This window comes from Manis javanica, chromosome 1 (genome assembly GCF_040802235.1).
Source record: "Manis javanica isolate MJ-LG chromosome 1, MJ_LKY, whole genome shotgun sequence".
NCBI classification, from domain to species: Eukaryota; Metazoa; Chordata; class Mammalia; order Pholidota; family Manidae; genus Manis; species Manis javanica.
In genome coordinates, this window is record NC_133156.1 from 81,969,447 (window position 1) to 81,988,755 (window position 19,309).

General features: G+C 39.0%; 1 long non-coding RNA gene across 1 annotated transcript in view; it reads right to left on the minus strand.

The window, feature by feature from the left end:
• Positions 1-4,667: 4,667 nt before the first annotated feature.
• The window catches only part of LOC108393024 (uncharacterized), a 38,851-nt gene continuing 24,209 nt past the window's right edge, over positions 4,668-19,309 (minus strand). Inside the window, exon 3 of the long non-coding RNA XR_001852168.3 lies at positions 4,668-10,462. This is a non-coding gene — a long non-coding RNA (uncharacterized lncRNA). The remainder of the gene's footprint in view (positions 10,463-19,309) is intronic.

Here is a 19,309-nt window from a genome sequence, read left to right on the forward strand (position 1 = left end):
TGCTGCAAGTAATGTACAGTAAAGGTAGTAGACCACAGTAAAGGTAGTAGACCAATAAATTATCAAGCAAGTATGAAATTAAAACAAAACAAATGAAGCAAAATCAACTATATGCAAAATCAGTCAAGGGACACAAAAGTGCAGATTATGACACTTTATACTTAAAGTGGGGAGGAGGAAGTAGAAGAAGGAAAAAAGTACCTTTAGATTGTGTTTGAAACAGCAATGAGCAACTTAATATAGATCGTTATAGAGAAAGGAAGCTATCCTTGAACCTCTGATAATCACAAAATTAAAGCCTACAATAGATTCACAAACAAATAAAGATAAATCTAATCACAACACTAAAGCATATCATCAAACAACAAGAGAAGAGTATAAGAAAGGAAGAAAGAAACACAGAGAAGCTATAAAAACAACCAGAAACACAATTAATAAAATGGCAATAATTACATGCCTACCAATAATTACCTTAAATGTAAATGGATTGAATGCATCAATCAAAAGACACAGAGTGGAAGAATGGATAAAGAAGTAAGACCATCTATATGCTGCCTATAGGAGACTCATTTCAGACCCAAAGATATACACAGACTGGAAGTGAAGGGATGGAAAAAGATATTTCATGCAAGTAAAGGGAGAAAAAAGGAGTAGCAGTACTCATATCAGACAAAATAGATTTCAAAACAAAGAAAGTAAAATATAAAGAAGAACATTACATAATGATAAAGAGGGTATAATCATGCAACTAACATAGGAGCATCTAAATATGTAAAATAAATTCTAACAGAATTAAAGGGGAAAATAAATTGCAACACATTCATTTTGGGAGGCTTTAATACATTACTCACTTCAATACAGATCAACCAGATAGAAACAAATAAGGAAACAGAGTCACTGAACAATACATTAGATCAGATGGACTTAACAGATATTTACAGAACATCCTGTGCAAAAGCAGTAGGATACACATTTTTCTCGAATGTACTGTGGAAAGCAATATGGAGGTTCCTCCAAAAACTAAAAATAGAAATACCATTCAATCCAGTTATTCTACTTCTAGGAATTTACCTGAAGAAAACAATATCCCTGATTTGAAAGAATATATATGCACCCCTATGTTTATCACTGCACTACTTGAAAATAGCCAAGATATGGAAGCAACCAAAGTGCCCATCAATAAATGGATGGATAAAGAAGATGTGGTACATATACACAGTGGAATATTATTCAGCCATAAAACAAAAAGAAATCCTGCCATTTGAAACAACACGGATGGAGCTAGAGAGTATTATACTCAGTGAAATAAGCCAGGTGGAGAAAGCAAATACCATATGATTTCACTTATTTGTGGCATATAAAAACAAAGCAAAACAGAAGGAAAAAACCAGCAGTAGACTCATAGGCACTGAAACGTGACTAGTGGTTATGAAGGGGGAGAGGTTGGGGCAGTTGAGGGGTAGGGTGAGGGGGATTAAGGAGCACAATAATTCACAATCACAGTGTAAGTTGGTCACAGAGACAGTAGTACAGCATGGAGAATATAGTCAATGATTCTGTAACATCTTTCTACATTAATAGTAACCGCACTAGAGGGGGTGAGGATTTAATAATACAGGTAACTTTTGAACCACTGTGTTGTACATTTGAAACCAATCTAAGATTGTACATCAGTGATACTTCAATTTAAAAAATAGTGCTGGGGGTTCAGGACTTTAAGAGAAAGATAACTACATTTTGAGATTCCACTCCATAATATATAGACACAGTTACAATGAAGGATAGAACTGGGATTTGGATGCAGAGGATCTCAATCTTTTTCTCATTTAAGTATTAGGCAACTACCTGATCTAGAATCCCCTCCTCTGCTCCACTCACATGGATACACACAAAGCAGCAATTGAAACAGAGCAGGGCTGCCTGAATCCCATAAATACAATGGCAGATTTCCCAAGAATTATACTTAGGGTTAGAGGAAACAAGGATAGAGAATGCCTTAAAAAAGAAAATCCACAGAGATATGTAACCTTAAACTCAGTGATGGGAGCTAGACTGAAGAGAAACAAAGACCTAGTTATACAAAGGACCTTAAAACAAACACATGTACAGCATTGATAAGCATTTTGCTAAAAGGGTGAAAAGAACAGGAAGGGCTGAAAGTCTCCACACAGCCCAACCTGTTTGATGAAAACATATTTCCTTTCTTCTATTCCCCTCTTTAAGTGTACAAAGTGCTCATTTGTATTTTCTTTGTTTTCATAGCTAGAAGATCAAAGAGTTAAAAACCTCCTTGCTATAGAAGGTCATTACAAAACTAAATACAGCAATTCAGAGTGGAAAATAGAATGAATGCCAAGGAGATGTTTAACGAAGTAACATTCTAGATGTATTCTTTGAAGAACATTTGCAGACTCGTTTGATTGCTTTAGAGCGCACAGGGCACAATGCGACCTGCGTGGAGCTAACTCTGAGTGATGGTTGCCGTTCTGTGGCACCGCTGCCAGGCCCCATGGAATCACAAGTATATTTGGTAGACAATTACCAAATATGGTGAAATATTCACAAATATTTTACATAGCAAAATGGTATTAAAAACTGCCACCTTTTGCCCCCTTAGGCTTAGTTAAATGTCCAAATAAAAGACGAGTCTATTCATTTGAAAAATAATTTGAAGCACTATTTTTCCGGATGGCAAGATAAGGGATTAGCTAGATGTTTCCCGTTAGTTATTGAGATCCTGTTTCCTTTTCTTCCTTTTTTGTCCTTCTTTAGCACTGACATCCTTAAAATGGGAGCAAATACAGAATATAGAGAAGTAGCCTGGGCAATTGTCAATATTGCTGTATTGATTTATTCAAAACAGGCTGGTACACTGGTCTTGCATTTTAATGTGACATCAGATTGACATTCACTGTAGTCCTTGAATCTCAGCAGTAGGACTCAGTAGGTTTCTTCTAGAAAAAAAGTAGAAGAACAGTCTAGATCATCGGAAGTGACCATCCTCCTGCTGGAGCCATGCCTATGTGACAACACGGAGGCTGATGATAGAAATTTAGAGTCTCTGACTGAGGTATAATCAAACAATTTTTTTCACTATTTGAAAACTTGGGAGATACAGGCTGTTTTCATTTTGCAGAAAAGGGGGTTCTCTCCTGGGATAATTTGGGTGGTGGATTGGAAATCTGGCAAAGCTAGGTGTTCAGATAATGATTCCACTCAGAAAAGAAGTGTAATTAAATAAGTACAGTGCAATGTAAAATATCTGAAATTAAGTTTAAGCAATTAACTTTTAAATTATTTGGGGCAAATAACTGACCAATTTCACTATAAAATGAACCTGTTTTGAAGTACCGTTGAATGCTGTACTGATGACAGTAGTCTTTTTCTTCTCTTTTTGCATCAGTGGCGCATGTCACCTTCCTACGTGGCAACCAGTTTGCAGATCTGGCCGGGGGGTGGGGGTGAAATTACTGGGCAACAAAATGAAAAGGAGGCATAAGCCAGCCCAGCTCTCTGAACCCTAGGAAAAGCAAAGTCCCTTCCGCTCATGAAAGAGGACGATTGTGCTCAGTACCACTTATCCAGTGCCAACAATCTGGTAAGCCCTCTATTCAGTGCTACACCAAGGCTACAGCAAGGTGACCCGGAGTTGGGGCCGAGGTCAGGGAAGGGTCACTGCCTGAAAAATGAAACAAGTCAAACGGAAAGAATCCTAGGAATGGGTGAGGTTAGTCACCCACAAAAGTAGCCCAATCCAGGAAGTGGCATAGAATTTTACAAAACTAAAGTACTAACTCTTTTAAATAATCTTGCTGGCCCTTGCAAGCTGCTAGGATGCTCTGAAGTATGGTCATAGGAATCAGCACTTTGTCACTAAAATTCCTGTAGACTTTCTCTGCTCCATATCTGCTTTTCAGATTCTTCAATCCCTTCCTCCCTTCTCTTTCCCTTCTTTGCACCACCACCCTAACTTCAAAACTAAAGAACAGAAGCTAGGTATGAAGATTTCATCACCCTGTCACTTGAAACCCTCTCTGAAAGCGGGTCAGCCCTCCCGTCCCCATCATCACCTCAGGGTGCCTGCAGGGTGCCTCCCTGTGAAGGCAGAGTGCAGAGTACATGCCCACAGGATGAGTTAGGTGGCCATGGCAATGTCATGAGCACCCAGTTTAAATAAGCTCTTTCGAGGTGAAAGAAATGTCAATGCTTGGAATATTTATTTGCCCTTTCATAGCTTTCCTTATCTTATGTGATGGATATGTGATTCCCAGGGCCTCTTAGGAAGAGAGGCTACCGGATGAAGGAGTATGGGCTTGGGGTTACTTATTTTCAGACTTCAAAAATATAAAAAACAATGACATTTCTTTCCCTGGATGACAAAATGAAAACTTTCCACAAATAAAACTATATCGCTTTAAAGATGTGAAAAGACTAGTGTATCTTGTAAAGAAGTTTTATTTTAAATACGTAGCCAGAAGGTGATATGTGCAACTAAAATATTTACTATTCATCTGGCTTCTTTTTCTAAGAAACCAAAATCATAAAACTAGAAAGTACTTGATTACTTCTCTTCAATGTGTAGGAGGATGGAGAGAGAGATTTCAAGTTTTTTGTTTTATATTTGTTGTCAAGAATTCATATAAGAAAGTCAATTTTATACAACATAATTTCACAAAATCACTTTTAAGAGAGTCAATTTCCATAGATCAGTTTCAGTGGGACATATAATATAAGTCTTTTAATATGAGCTCCTTAGTTTTATTAGTGCATTATAAATTATTTATCTTGGAAAATACATAAAAAACAATTAGAATGACTTTGGTTTATATAGTTCATAGTATTAAGTTAAATAGTATAAAACATGTTATACAGAGAGAAATGTAAATGTGGCCTAAAAGAACATTTTTGAGTCAGTTTCACATTAAACATTGAAGAGAAAAGTTGACTTATCTTAAAATAAAACAAGTCACTACTTCACTCTGCTACAAGCATTTTGTTTGTAAATAAGGATGAACTGACAGTGCTTGAAAGTGTAGTTCATCAAAATCACAAGAAACCAAATATTATGAACGTGTAAAATTCCATGTTTATTTAATATCCATTACCTAGCCTGTTTATCGAAACCAGACTTTGTAAACACAAATAACATTCCTAATGAACAATATCATATAGTTAAAATTCTTCCTGTATTTTCACATGAATAAAGATGTCATTAGGCAAGAATTTCAACAATAAGGACCTTGCTGCGAATTGGCATGACAGCTCCCAATGCTTCAAGGCGGCATCAGCCTCCATCAGCTTGAGAGGAGAGGTTAGCAGCTGTGCATCAAGGATCTCAGTGACCAGCATGCCCACCCTCAGCTGTCATGAAAGCCTCCTCCTATCTCAGCTGGTGTCCCGTGTGGCCTGTGTCACGGTGCCTTCTCAGAAGACACATCCAAAGCTCAGCACCAGTATACCTGGGGCCACAAAAAAAGGCAACAAAAACTAAAGGCAATATACAGATAATGGAAAAAAGTCACTGTAGTCAAGGAGAAGTTTGAGTGTTATACTTAACAATATTTTGATTATTTTTACAGTTGCTCATATTTATTTTAAAATTTACTATGTGCCAGGCACTATGTTAAGCACTTAACATCCACTATCTTATAAAATGGTCACATTAATACTTTAAAATAAGCACTATAATTATCTCTATTTTATAAATAGGGAAGCTAAGGCTGACAGAGGTCAAGAAACTGGCATGTGATTTCCTGGTAAGCAGGGTAACAAGAATGCCCTTGTGTCTTGATGCCCAGCCCAGGCAAGATCAGGAGCTTCCTATGCCCGACATTGTGGATGAGCTGATAGCTTCTTCAAAGCCATTCATAGCCCTTCTCTGCCTTGCTTTTCTCTATTATGGAGGCTGGAGAACTAAAATTCTTGACATTTTAAGAACTCTTTCTGTTTCTTAGGTAATATTTTTCTTTTTCTTCCAATTTTTACATTCCAAACCACAGCACAGCTCTCTTCGCCCCTAGGAGTGACCAACAGATACAAGGTAAAGTTGCTAGCTTTGTAGAACATTTTTGAAGAGACAGACTCAGTTGCATAACAGATCTCTAGTTAAGAGAGTAGATCTAATGTTAAGGGTTCTAGCCATAAAGAAAAAAAAAGGAAAAGAAAGGAAAGAAAGACATGGCTTCCTGCTCTTCTTACCCCTCAACTCTTCTTCTTTACCTGCCCTCAGTTATCCATCCTCAGATTCGTTGTTACATAAGGGGAAAAATATCCTTTCTGGTAAGCCATGTTAATTGGGTACATGTGACTGACTATACTAATTACACAAAATTGCTTTATAGTTTTGTGACTTATTGTGGCGGGGTGCTAGAATCACTCATAATTGTTAAGTAAAATGATAAATGACTGAACTGTACAACGTAATTGTGGTATATTCTGTACCATATTTCTACAACTAAATTAATAATGGATGAGTTGCCTTTCATTTGAATACTAAACACTAGCACATCTGAAACAGCTCTCAGTTCTTCTTGCCATAAGTATTCAGGTTAAAAAATAAGCTCTCTGGGCTGTGTGCACAGAAAGCATGGCTATAGCCCTGATCAGAGGGTTCCAAAATCTAGAATTGGACTCATTGTTGGGCCCAACACAGAAGAGAAGGAGAAAATCTAGGAGAGAAAATAAGTTTCTGGAAAAGGTGAGATACTTCGATATTTTTTAAAAAAATCAGTTTAACTGAACAAAACCCACTTTCTAACCCCATTTCACTTGTTGATGATTGAAATCCCATCTCTGATGCTCATTGGGTGTATGATCTTAGACAAAGTTATTCCACCTCTCTGAGATTACCAATTGTTTTCAAGCATAAAGTCAATATTTTACAACGTATCATATAGGATTGTTTTTAGGATTAACTGAAACAATGAATGTGAATTGTTTACTAATCTTCTTAACACATCAAATACAGTTAACAGATTTTAATCCATCTCCCTCCCAGTTCCCCATCACAGAAGGACAACTTCAAAGACTTCTGTCTAATCTCTGAAAGCATTCTTTACTTTCTTACTTCACAGCCCAGTCACCATACACTGGCAACATTTCATTGGACCCAGATATTAGTGAAAGACATGCCTCCTACTAGGATGTAAGGTTCCTGATGGCAGTAATGTCTTATCAAACTTTACATTCTTCAAGACCTTGAGTTTCTAAAGAGTTTCCAGGTAGATCTCTGAAAAGAGGTTTTGAGCCCATTGTAGTACCATGTAATGATTTATCATTCCAAATGCCTCATCTTTTTTAAGGTACAATCTTGTCAGCATTTACTATCCACTAAGCACAATGCTTGAAGACCTTATTGTGGGGAAGTTGGGATTCCTATAGTCAGGATCCTCACTGAACTTAAACCACCTGAGGATGAAACTAGCCTGTTGCTGGGCTACTGCTTCCACACCTTTAGGCAATAAGCTATTATTGTGCTATATAGAGAGCTCAGCCCAGTACTCTGAGTGGAGGCAGAGTCGCTGGTGCTAAACCTGGTGCTGGGAGAACAAACCGGGTAATAAATCTTTTCACCCCAAAGAACGGTTTGCTATCGATTTCTTTGGTCACATTAAATCTATAGTGAACTTGCCTGGGGCTGAAACCCATTGGCAAGACAATTGGTGAAAAGTTGGCAGGGTTCATTGTTGACCAAGGAAAAAGACAGGCTGCCCTTATGGGAGGGGTGCTTCAGCAGGCTGCCCTGTGAATGGGGGAACAGTGGCTCATTTCCCAGGGGGTATGTGGTCTGAGGTGGCTTGCCTCCTAGAGGACTGGGCCCCACCCCAAGACTGGAGGCAGGTGGAGGTGACACCTGAGTTAGTAGAGGTCGCCCTTGGTATAGTAAGCAGATCCTTTGAGAAGCAGAGTGCCTGTGAGGCAGTGGGGACTGTGAGCTGGCTGCTTCTCATGGTATTAAAAAGGTCTACAGAAGAGACCCAAGAAGTGGCGGCACAAGAATGCGAGCTATAAACTTCTGTGGATTCCCTGAGGAGAGAAGTGGCATTGATGTGAGAGGAGGTAGCACAAGAATGCGAGATGCAAACTTCTGTGGATTCCCTGAGGAAGGAGATGGCATTGATACGAGAGGACGCAGGACAAGAGCGCCGGCAGCAGGGTGCCATTGGAGATGAGACAGCAGTGCTGCCAGGTGTTCTGAAGGAGGAAGAGGCCATCAAGGAAAAAGATGAACTCCTGAGGGAAGCACAGGTGGAGGTAGCAGGAGAACATCAGCTGCAAAGCATTGAGCTGAAGGTAAGAGACCTTCTGAAGACAGAGGGAGCACTGCTGTGAGGCACAGTAGAAAAGGTAAAGGTTGTAGCTGAGGAGGCACTCGGGGGAGGGGAGAGAAAAATGCCATCAGCCCCAGAAATGGAGGAGCTGGAGCAGGATGAAGGGGTGGTGCCAGAGGCACTGGCCCCTCCTGTATTGAAAGCATGCCCAGTGGTTGTAAAGAAAATAAAGACACAGCAGCTGAAAGTTCCCCAAGGAGAGGAGCAACCCCCTCCCCAGGGCATGGAGCACTCTATGCTCCGCTCCTATACTCAGGCTGAGCTGGTGGATTTGGGCTCCCGGTTTAAGCAGAAGCCCTCGGAGTCAATATCAGCTTGGCTCCTGCATCTGTGAGACTTAGGGGTGGATGGAATTGTTGTGTCAGGATCAGAGATGGGAAAGCTGGCTTCCCTGATAGTGCAGCCTGCCTTGAGGCAGCGATTACAAAATGCACACCAGACCCCAGGGAGTCACCCCCTCCTCCATTGGCTTATGGCTGCACTTCGTGCTGTGTGGCCCAATCCGGATGATCTGCCATCATCTCCTGCTAGATGGCATACATATGCTGAACTCCAACAGGTGTTATGAGAGCTAGGCATAAGAAATGCCATCTATAGTCCAGAGAATAATGGCCCAGATGAAGAGATTTTCACTACTGGGATGAGAAATATTGTGCTTCAAATGGCTCCTACATCCCTCTTTGGGTCTCGAGTGACCATTCTTTCCCCTCACTTAGGGCATCCCATAAGCGAGGTGACACATACAGTAGCAGACTTTGGAGAGACTGAAGCCAAGGTTTGGCCACCAGAATGACATCTTGCTACCAGCAGCAACTGCACTGAACCCCGGAGACTCCATTGAATAGATGTGGCCTTGGACCTTTCGACACATGGACCAACGATGGCTGGCTCTCCTGGCACCTTGGGGACAAGGCCTGGAAGCTGGCCTCCTGTGTGTTCCTGGAATAACAGCAGAGTGGCTGCCAAAGGTCACAGTAGTATATCCTCAACGGCCAGAAGGTAAGAGCATCTTACTGGGGAGTTTTGTTTTATCATTATGGCCAGTGCATGCCCCTCCAGTAGCACTGTATATAGATCCTTCAGTAACCCCCATGGGGAAAGGAGTAAAAGTATGGTATACTAGACCTGGAAGGGACCCCCTTCCTGCTACAGTCCTATCATAGGTCCACTCTCTTGCATGCATCCTACCTGATAGCCAAGATTTGCCTATATTGGTGGCATTAAAACATGTGTCTTATCACCCCTAAAGTCTTTGTGGACTGGGAACTTCCTCTGGCTTGAGGATTATTATAATTTTTGTTACCTGTATCAAAATGTTGCTGTATCTTAATTTTTATTATCTCTAAGTTGTTGTTATCCTCTGTTGCTATTGTGGAACCTGGTTTCAATGCTCCAGCTTTTTCGCACAGGGACCATTGTGGAAGATCGAAAGCGTGTAGATTATAAGGCAAGAATCCTGGAGGGGTGGACTGTGGGGAAGTTGGGGTTCCTATGGCCAGGATCCTCACTGAACTTAAACCACCTGATGATGTAACTGGCATGTTCCTAGGCTACCGCTTCCACACCTTTTAGGCAATAAGCTATTATTGTGCTGTATAGAGAGCTCGGCACAGTGCTCTGGGCGGAGGCAGAGACGCTAGTGCTCAACCTACTGCCGGAGAACAAGCGGGTAATAAACCCTTTCACCCCAAAGAACGTTTTGCTGTCAACTTTTTTGGTCACACTGAATCCATAGTGAACTTGCTCGGGGCTGAAACCCATTGACAAGACACTTACTTACACAGCAATTGTGAAGAGAGGCAACCCCTATTGTGGATAGTAATAAATAAGCATGAAAAAGGAAGAAAAAAAACAATAAGAAATATCCTATAATGATTGTTTGCTGGGAACTCTTCACTATTTGGGGCACTTTATACATGAGAACTAATCCTCTCCACAACCCTGTGAAATGGGTGTCATTAGCTCAGTCCCATGAAAAGGAAAACCAAGGGTCAGAGACTTGGCTGGCATGAACTGGTAAGTGAATTCAGGGTCACATAACCAGAGTTTTGCTTCAGATCGCTCATATTCCAATGTTGGAGCTCTTTGCATTCCATGTACCACATCTCAGAAAACACGCAGATTATGAATTTCTGGAAAAGAGAAAAGGCAAGGAAATTATACATCTAAATTCAATTATTCAGATCTATATCATCAAAATTACTTAATGCTAATAAAAACATAATGTCCAATATTACTATCATAACATACAAAGGTCTCATTTAACAACATTTCTGTGAGACAGATATTACTACCTGTTCATATGAATAGATGGTGAAATTCAGAAAGAGAATGGCCTTCTGAAGCGGCAGACCTCGGACCCACAGCCTGACTCTCTGGCCTCGTCCAAGTCTCTGACCACCACGTGGCCACATTCTAGTCTTTGTGCTGCTTTGCTTGAATTTCAGTGAAAAAGAACAAAGGAAGGGGTGAGGACATTGAATAGTCACCCTCTTTGGCCCTCTGCCTTCCATTATTGAAAATGCTTTTTGCTGAACAAGGATTTTTTTTAACAGGATGTCTTCTGAGAAGGCATTGTGAAAACATGTGGGTTCAATAAAGCACTTCTTGCCTGAGCAGGTTGGATGAGTATTAGAGTGATTGCCTGAAGGTCTTTAGATCATTCCTGGTTTTCAATGTGTCCCTTTTCTCCCCCTTAATGTCTGCTTTCAAACAAGCAGTGAGTAATCAGTTTAAAAGCTGGAATAGCTCTGGGGTATTTAACAGGTGGTGATGTCTAGATCACCAGTTCAGATTCAAAAGTACATGGTTCTCCCCTTCTAACCTATGACTTCAAGCAGTAAGACCAGACCAATATCTTTAAACTAGTATATTGCACCATAAAACCATTCCTTCCTACATGCTTTACAAGTGCTGCTAAGGAATCAAGTAGGATTATTAAACTGAGAACTAGCAGAGCAGTAACCATCATTTACTCCAAAGACACCTGGTGTGTTTCTTGTGCTATTAGAAGCAGGGCAGCTGGATATGAGCAACCCAAAGATGCCTGAATCAGGAAGACTTAATCATATTTATAGGTAATATTCTGGTTCCTGAAGTGGACCAAAAATGTAAAGGTGTCCTTCGCAGCCTAGCACTTGCAAAGGCTTCTTTCTGTTTGGTTGAGGCAAACATTATGTATTTGTCATTATATTCCTTCTTGAACCCCTGTTTAAGACTGTGAAATGTGATATTAGCAAGAGTAAACATTTTTATTTCACTGTTTTTTCTAACAAATATTTACTAATTTAATCACAATAAACCTCTGAGATAGGATCTATTATTATCCCCATTTTACAGATGAGGAAACTGGCACAAAGAGGACCAGCAACTTCCCAAATTCATGCAGATAATTAGTGAAGCTAGGATTCAAACTCACAAGTCTTCTCCAAGACCTTGCTCTTTACTGCTAAACAATAATGCCTTGCTTAAATATTTAATGCAGTAACAATATTTTATAGTTATCTAAGAATGAAACTTTAGTACAAAGCTATAGACATGTTTCTAATTATTTAGTGGGTCCATAACTGACCTGAAAAAGAAATTTTTATTCCAGAAACTATGATTAGAATGTAAACTGGGCCAGCCACTGTGGAAAACAATATGGAGGTTACTCAAAATTCTAAAAATAGAAATACCATACAACTCAGCAATTCCACTTCTAGGAATTGCCCAGTGAAAAGAAAATCACTGACTTGAAAGCTATACACACACCTATGTTCACTGCAGCATTATTTGCAATAGCAAAGATATGGAGGCAACCCAAATGCCCATCAATAGAAGAATTGATACAGAAGTGGTACATAATCACAATGGAGTATTAATCAGCCATCACAAACAAGGAAATCTTGTCATTTGGGACAACATGGATGGGCCTAAAGGTATTATGCTAAGTGAATAAGCCAGGCAAAGAAAGACAAATACTGTATGATTTCACTTACATGTGGAATCTAAAAAACAAAACAAACAAAAAAATAGACCCATAACTATGGACAACAGACTGTTGTTTACCATAGGAAGGGGAGTGGGAAGGGAGGGTGAAATAGGTGAAGGGGATAGAGGTATAGACTGCAAATTGTAAATTGTTAGTCACAGGAATGGAAGTACGACATATAGAATACAACCGAAAATATAATATCATGGTATGGTAACAGGGGGAACTACACTTTCTGTGGCAAGCATCTAGTAATGGATATAATTATCAAGTCACTATGTTTTACATTGGAAACCAGTACAATATTGTTTATCAACTCTATTCCAACTTAAAAATCTATAGTTTAATTCCTAATCTATTAGTTGTGCAAGTTGTATTTTTAGAAAAAAGATAATATTGTTTTATCTACAGAATGATAATAATTATTATAGAAAGAAGAAAATTTCATGAAGAACCTAAAAATTAAAAAATGTAATATTTTAAATGGCTGTGTCCAAAAAGGTAAGCTAGAGCTAATGGGGCACCTATTTGAGGTATGTTTAATTTACAAGTAACAAAAGGCTCCTATATTCCTCTCATCATTTCTGGGCACTGTAAACATTGTATTAATGAAAATGCTAGTTCAGTTGGTGGCATTTCAGACAAGGAAGCAGAGGCCGTACTTTGGAGCAGAACATAAACATAATTGGAAAAGGTGATGATGTACTAAACCATATTTACACAAGCATTTGAAATAATGGCTCATGAGGCCTGTAGAATATTTTTCCCCTTTTAAAGCAATCACACACAGTGCCCTATTGGTTCAGTCCTTGGTATCTTCTTCATGCTGTAAGTCTTCCTCCTGGATAGGAAATCTAGTCCATATTTCCACCATTTTTCAAATTAAGCTCCTCTCTCTAGCTGGGTGCTTGGATGAAGTAAAATCTAAGGATTCCTCAATTTGTTTCATTGCTTTTTGAAATCAGAATTTCAACCAGTGGTGATCAGAATGACAAACTCCTAAACTTCATGTCATGGCAGGGAGGACGCGCACGGAAGCAGGTGTGTGTGGTTTATTAATGTGCCCAACCAGACTATTGCCGTGATGACAAAAATTTTGGAGTAGAGACTGGTAAATATGCTCTCTCTGGAAAAAAATGCAAATTTAAAATGAGGTGGACTTTCCCTCTATTGCATATTTATTTACCAAAGTCACAGAAAGCCCAAACTCATTTCAGCCTTCTTGAAAAGCAAACCAAAAAATGATTAAGCATCTTTGATAAAAGTGTGGGTATATGGCTGGAATGCTGAATATCATAGAGAAAAAAAAAGCAACTTCCTACACATTAAAAAAAAACCCTATTCTGATCATAAATCATTTCCAAGTAATCTACCGAATAAGTGTGAATATATTAACTTGAAGTTTTTCTGAAATTTTCCTGAAAGTTGCACACCTCAAGGTTTCCCATTTCTGACCTTACTAGAAACATGGACTTTCCATTTATACATCCTAGACACATACTATCCAAGAAGACACCAGCATATACTGCAGTAGAGCACTGGTACTCAAACTGTGATCCAAGAGTCCCTGGAGGCCCATGAGAATCCTACATAGCCTGTGGACGGTCCTTATATCATGCAAGGCTAATCAAATATCAGTGGCAAGGGCCATCCTCTTTGTTCCGGCATGAACTAATAATTTACTTATGATATATAGTAAAATTAGATGTCAGCTCATTATTGCCTCATCAAAAAGAACACTAATTCTGATGAATTACTTTGATAGGTATGGCTGGAGAAGGAGGGGTAGGCAGCAAATTCTTTGGCTTTGTTCAAGGGGGCTGAGGATTGAAGTTTTGTTTTTTATTAGTCATGTTCTTGGACTCCTATTTCTATGGCATGCTGAGATTTCCAGACTATTGAAGATGTGATGATTTACTGATCCTGAATTCTATGAGAAAAAAGTTTATACATTCTAAAAGAGATAGGTTTCAGATGACATATGGAGTATAATTTCCAATGAAAGATTTCTCTTAATCTTGAGCTTTAACCATTTCTGTTGCTATAGTACCTCTCAAAAGTGAACATGGTTCATAAAGTCCTCAGACTGCCTTTTGGCACATTAACACATTCTTCCCAATCTCACATTGGAAAGGCAGGAATTATGGCCTTTTTTCTTTCTTTTCTCATCCCTCCTTCCCTCCCTCCCTCCCTCCCTCCTTCCTTCCTTCCCTAGCACCTAAGAGTCTCCTCCGTATAATCAGTTTGAATGAGTGCATAGAGATACCTCAAGTAGATGATATACTGTACAGTGATATTTGATCACCTAAATGTAAGTTATCATAAGTGAAAAACATAATTTTAATGCTTTTTAAAAATGTACAATGACCTCATGCCATGCCAAAATGTCTCCTGACATAGAGTCCTTCTGTGAAACCACACTACCCTGCATAATCATTTTCAAAAGAACATTGGCCTCCACTTTCATATCATTGCCTCCCTGCATCACATATATGATTCTTATGAATTTAAAAACCTACTCCCAACCCCAAGGTTTAGATTCACTAACCCTAGGTTTCACTAACTGATTCCACGCACTTTTGTATCAACATCTATACTGCAGTGCTCAAGCATCTTACAACATGCTCTTTCAGGAGCATCTGTGTTTTGGAGAAAGTGACCAGTCTGTTCCCATTCAGGGCTCATAATGTCAGCTCACTTCTCCATTGGCACCTTTCTGGCTCACCAAAGATTGTGGAGGAAGGATATTGTGAAAAGACTTAGTCTGGTCATCAAAGCAACTAAACACTGAGTTAGATAAAATATTGCTATCTTAACAAATGAGACTTCTCAAAGGACTGGAGGAGAGAAAATCTTTATGAGGAACTTTGACTTCAAATTTGAGTTTTTGAGATATTTACCTTCTGAGCTTAAAATCTCCAATTTTTGTACTTCTTCATTTCTGCATAATTGTTCCCTCTATACAGAATGTTCTTGCCTCCTCCAAGACAGGAACTCAGTCTTCTGGGACCATATCCAGTGTGATCTCCTTTATGAAATCTTTCACAATTTCATTATTAAAACGTGTTTGCAATAAATTTTTCTTGCATGGCACTTCTCCTGGGTCAAACTCTAAGGCCTGTGTCTTATTCATCTACATGTCCACCTAACATTGTGTAGAATATCTGACTAGTGCATGTTAGGTATTCAACAAACATTATGTTGAATGTAAATAATTAATAAGTGCAACCACTTCTCAGAGATTTCAACTCCTTCTCCCTAGAATGGAATGTAGAATTAAGCCATGAAGAAGAGGTCACCTTAAAATTTAATATTTTTTATTATTATTAAAGAAACCACTCTTCAAGGAGGTATGAAAGAAAGAAAAATCTCCCCTTTGGCCTTACTTGGGGAGGTCACATCCTTGTCCTTTCAGAGTGGGCAAAAAATCAAACACATTATTATTTAGGCTAATTTAACTCTCATGGTCCTGGGCTATTTGATTATAATTAGCTGCTTGTACCACTGATGAAGAAGAGAAAAATATATACAAAGTAAAGACATTTGTCTTGGCAAAACCAAGTTCAAAACAAGTCTAAGATCTTCACTCTTTTCTTGGCGATTATATATCTGAGGGGTCAACATTAGAACATGTTTTAAGCTGCTGGTCATTTCCTCAAGCAAATATAATGAAACCAAAGGATCAAATAATGTTTTCAATTTATAATATCTCCCTACAAATTTTTAATTTTTTACAAGTGAATTATTTAAGTTGCAAACGATAGTGACTTCCTTTGAAGAATTATTCACAGCTCCCTTTAAGCAGAGGATAATCGAAAATAAGAAAATTCTTCTGTGATTGGTTAAAGGACAAAGGTATATGTGCTGTTGGGGAAGGGGTCTGGCAAAAATCTGGCAGGTGACTTCAATTCAGCTGAATAATGTGAAAACCAAACAATAGGCTAGTAAGGAAGATTGACAGGAAAGATGGGAGACCTGTGGGTTAGAAATTCCACAAGCAAAGCTAAGTGATTTTCTTTTTACCAAGAGGAATCAATATTTTACATAGCTAATGAAGCTGGCCACCCCTTCATCAGCTGGGGTGTATCCTTCACTATCCTTGAAACTCAGGTCCCTCATCTGCAGATGGGATCCTTGTGACACCCTTCGTAAGTGATGAGGGTAAACAGACCAGAGATAACAATCCTTTCTGAACTCACTTGGGAAGGATGAAAGCTAAGCTAGAGAACACTGCTGGGAATTGCACCATAGGAGAAACAGCTGAATGGGAGGCTGAGTATTGGAATCTGTTCCAATGATGACACAACTGTGGATGGCTTTGTATTGATAAACAAGTAAATAGCGCTTTGTGTTTGATTCCTCACTGATGAAACCGGAGATTTTCAGGACATGTGAAACACTTAAGCCTCCTAAGCAAGAGCAGTCATAAAAATCACTTGTGGGTCACATTAACGAAACTGACCGGCACTGGAATGGATTGTGGAAGTATCGTGGAATCTTCACGCACTGAGCTGCTTCTGGCCTACTTCCTTTTTCATGGGAGATCACAGGAGAGAAGTTTATAAAGATTGGGCTCCTGCGATGGAGTGCTGAGTGGTGTGGGGTGCATGACACAGTGCTCCTGGATGAATGGCAGTCTCATGAGTGAGTCAAGGAGCTGTAAGGATGAATTCCAGGCCCTTGTGAAAATGGTTCACAAGTGATCTCCAGTTGAAATGGCTGTCATTTGCGCTCTCCTGGGATATTCTGCCTCAGAAACAAGTCTGCTTATGAGTTCTTTGAAGAAAATCTAAGAGGGTGCACCAGTCTCCTTTCTCTGATGAGCCATGCCCAGCAGACCCCCTTCCATGGAGCCCATGGTACGCATGGAATAAGCATCCCTGGAATCCCCCAGAGATTGAAACTTCTTAATGGCTATTCAACCAGACTCTCACAATAGGGAATAAAAATGTCAGAGCCAAAGCGTAGGTCTGAAAATGGGAACCCTCAATATGGGAGAGTATTAGTTACTTGGAAATGTATAAATTTCCTCCATTCCTAGCTTACAACCTTGACTCTATTTAGGCATTAGGAGAATACACCTAATTATTTTCCATTTCAGCCCTTGGGCTTTTACACATCATTAATAGCTGTGGTTATTTCTTTAGCGAACCCAATAGCACAGATGCTATTAGTCCCATTGTTTGAATAAAGGAAACTGAGGCAGAGCAAGGTTAAGGAAGTAGTTCTCATCTGGCTGGAATTTTTAAATATATTAAATGCCTTACCCTGTTTCACCTCTTTCTATATACAGCATAAATCTTAATGCCCAGTCATCTGATTAACCAGCTTGACTCTGCTGTCCTTTGCTTCTTCTCCTCCACTCCCCCAAAGAGAGCTAGGCTTCAGTTAATAGATAACAAGTGGACAAGATGATAAGAGGAAAGCTTTTATTTATTTATTTTTAAAAAGCCAATAATCCAGTGACCATTGTGTCATTTTGAAATTTGGTTCCTTGTCCTCCAGAGTGTCTACTCGTCTGGAGTGGCCAGTACCTTTGGAGACCATGAGTGGCTCTTAGAAGGAGGATGTTCCTCCTACATGCCTCTCAGGCCTTGAAGAAATACTTCTTGTCAAGATTTTTGGAGTTCACAAAAATCTCTAGGCTTCTTTTCTCAGACTGCAAGTTTAATTATACCATTTTTAAGATTTGCAAGACACATAATTCCCCCTTAATTTAAACTTTTTTTCTAGGAGCATTTTAGATTTGTATTTCAGTGAACGCCTGTACATGTTTAAAAAAATATTATTGGTTAGAAAATTAGTCTTGCTGTGTTTCCAACTATTTAAGACTAGTAAACTTAAAACAAAATACATTTTGATTTACTTAGGCAAACCAGCCTCAAAAGAGAAAAAAACACCAGTAGTTTAGCTTTGAACTTAAACTTAATTTTTACACTGGAGAATTGTTTTCCACTTTCCTCCTTAACTAACTTACGTCTCACAAATCTGGTTTAATTTTCCTAAAATTCCTGGTTTAATTTTCCTTCAGTTCTGGGAATGAAGAAACAAGTTTTACTGTTTTTTAAGATTGAACTTAAATGTATATGGTTCAAAAAGTAATGGGAAAAAGACCATTTTGAAGGAGATGATTGGAACTAGTCATTCTTTTTAGAAATTATTCAAATAGAAGGTCTCAAGGCTTTGGGTTTCCTATCTGTCCAGTGAGGGCCTTAGTCCCAGACTCCCTGTGCTGCAGCCATTCTCACAGCAGCTTCATGATTTTTACCATACCAATGACTACAGCCTTTATGCCATATTTACACTGTGGTATTCACTGCACCAAGTTTTACTTAATTTTTTGTCTTTAAGTTAACTTAAAAATTTTTAAGTGAAATAAACATGTTTGAAAAGGAAGTTTTATGTTCCTGCCATAAATAGATCACAATTTGAAAGAAATTAATGAAAACCATACAGTACTATTAAATTCTAGCTCCATATAGTTGTATGCTGAAGACTTTGAGCCTGAGGCTTGCCTTCTATTTCTCAAAAGGGAAAAGTGTTAGAGGGTTCTGTGTCAGCACCAGTCTGAGACTTTCTTCTTGCTATAATCAGAAGCCTAAAACCCTGAAATGAAGAGAATTTTCTCATTGTGTCTTTCAACATTGGTATACCTCCTAAAATTATCTGAAACACACTAATGGTACACATCCCTCATCCCAGGAAACACTGGGTTGAATGTTGTCCAAGGTGTCTGCCATCTCTAATAGTTTATTATACTGCAAATCAGTAATTTCAGTTTACAGACATGCATAAGGCACAAGATACATTCCTCTTCTGGTGCTTTGAAAAGCTGAGACACAACCATCTTGTGGGAAGAGCTGACTATTCTCTCTACTCCATTACTCTGGGTAACTTGTTCAGACATGAAAAGGTAATGAGGAAGTGTGAATAAGAGCAGGAATGAGGATTCAACCGGTCAGCTTGATTTGGTTGTTGCAAAAGACCTTTATCTAACAATCAAATT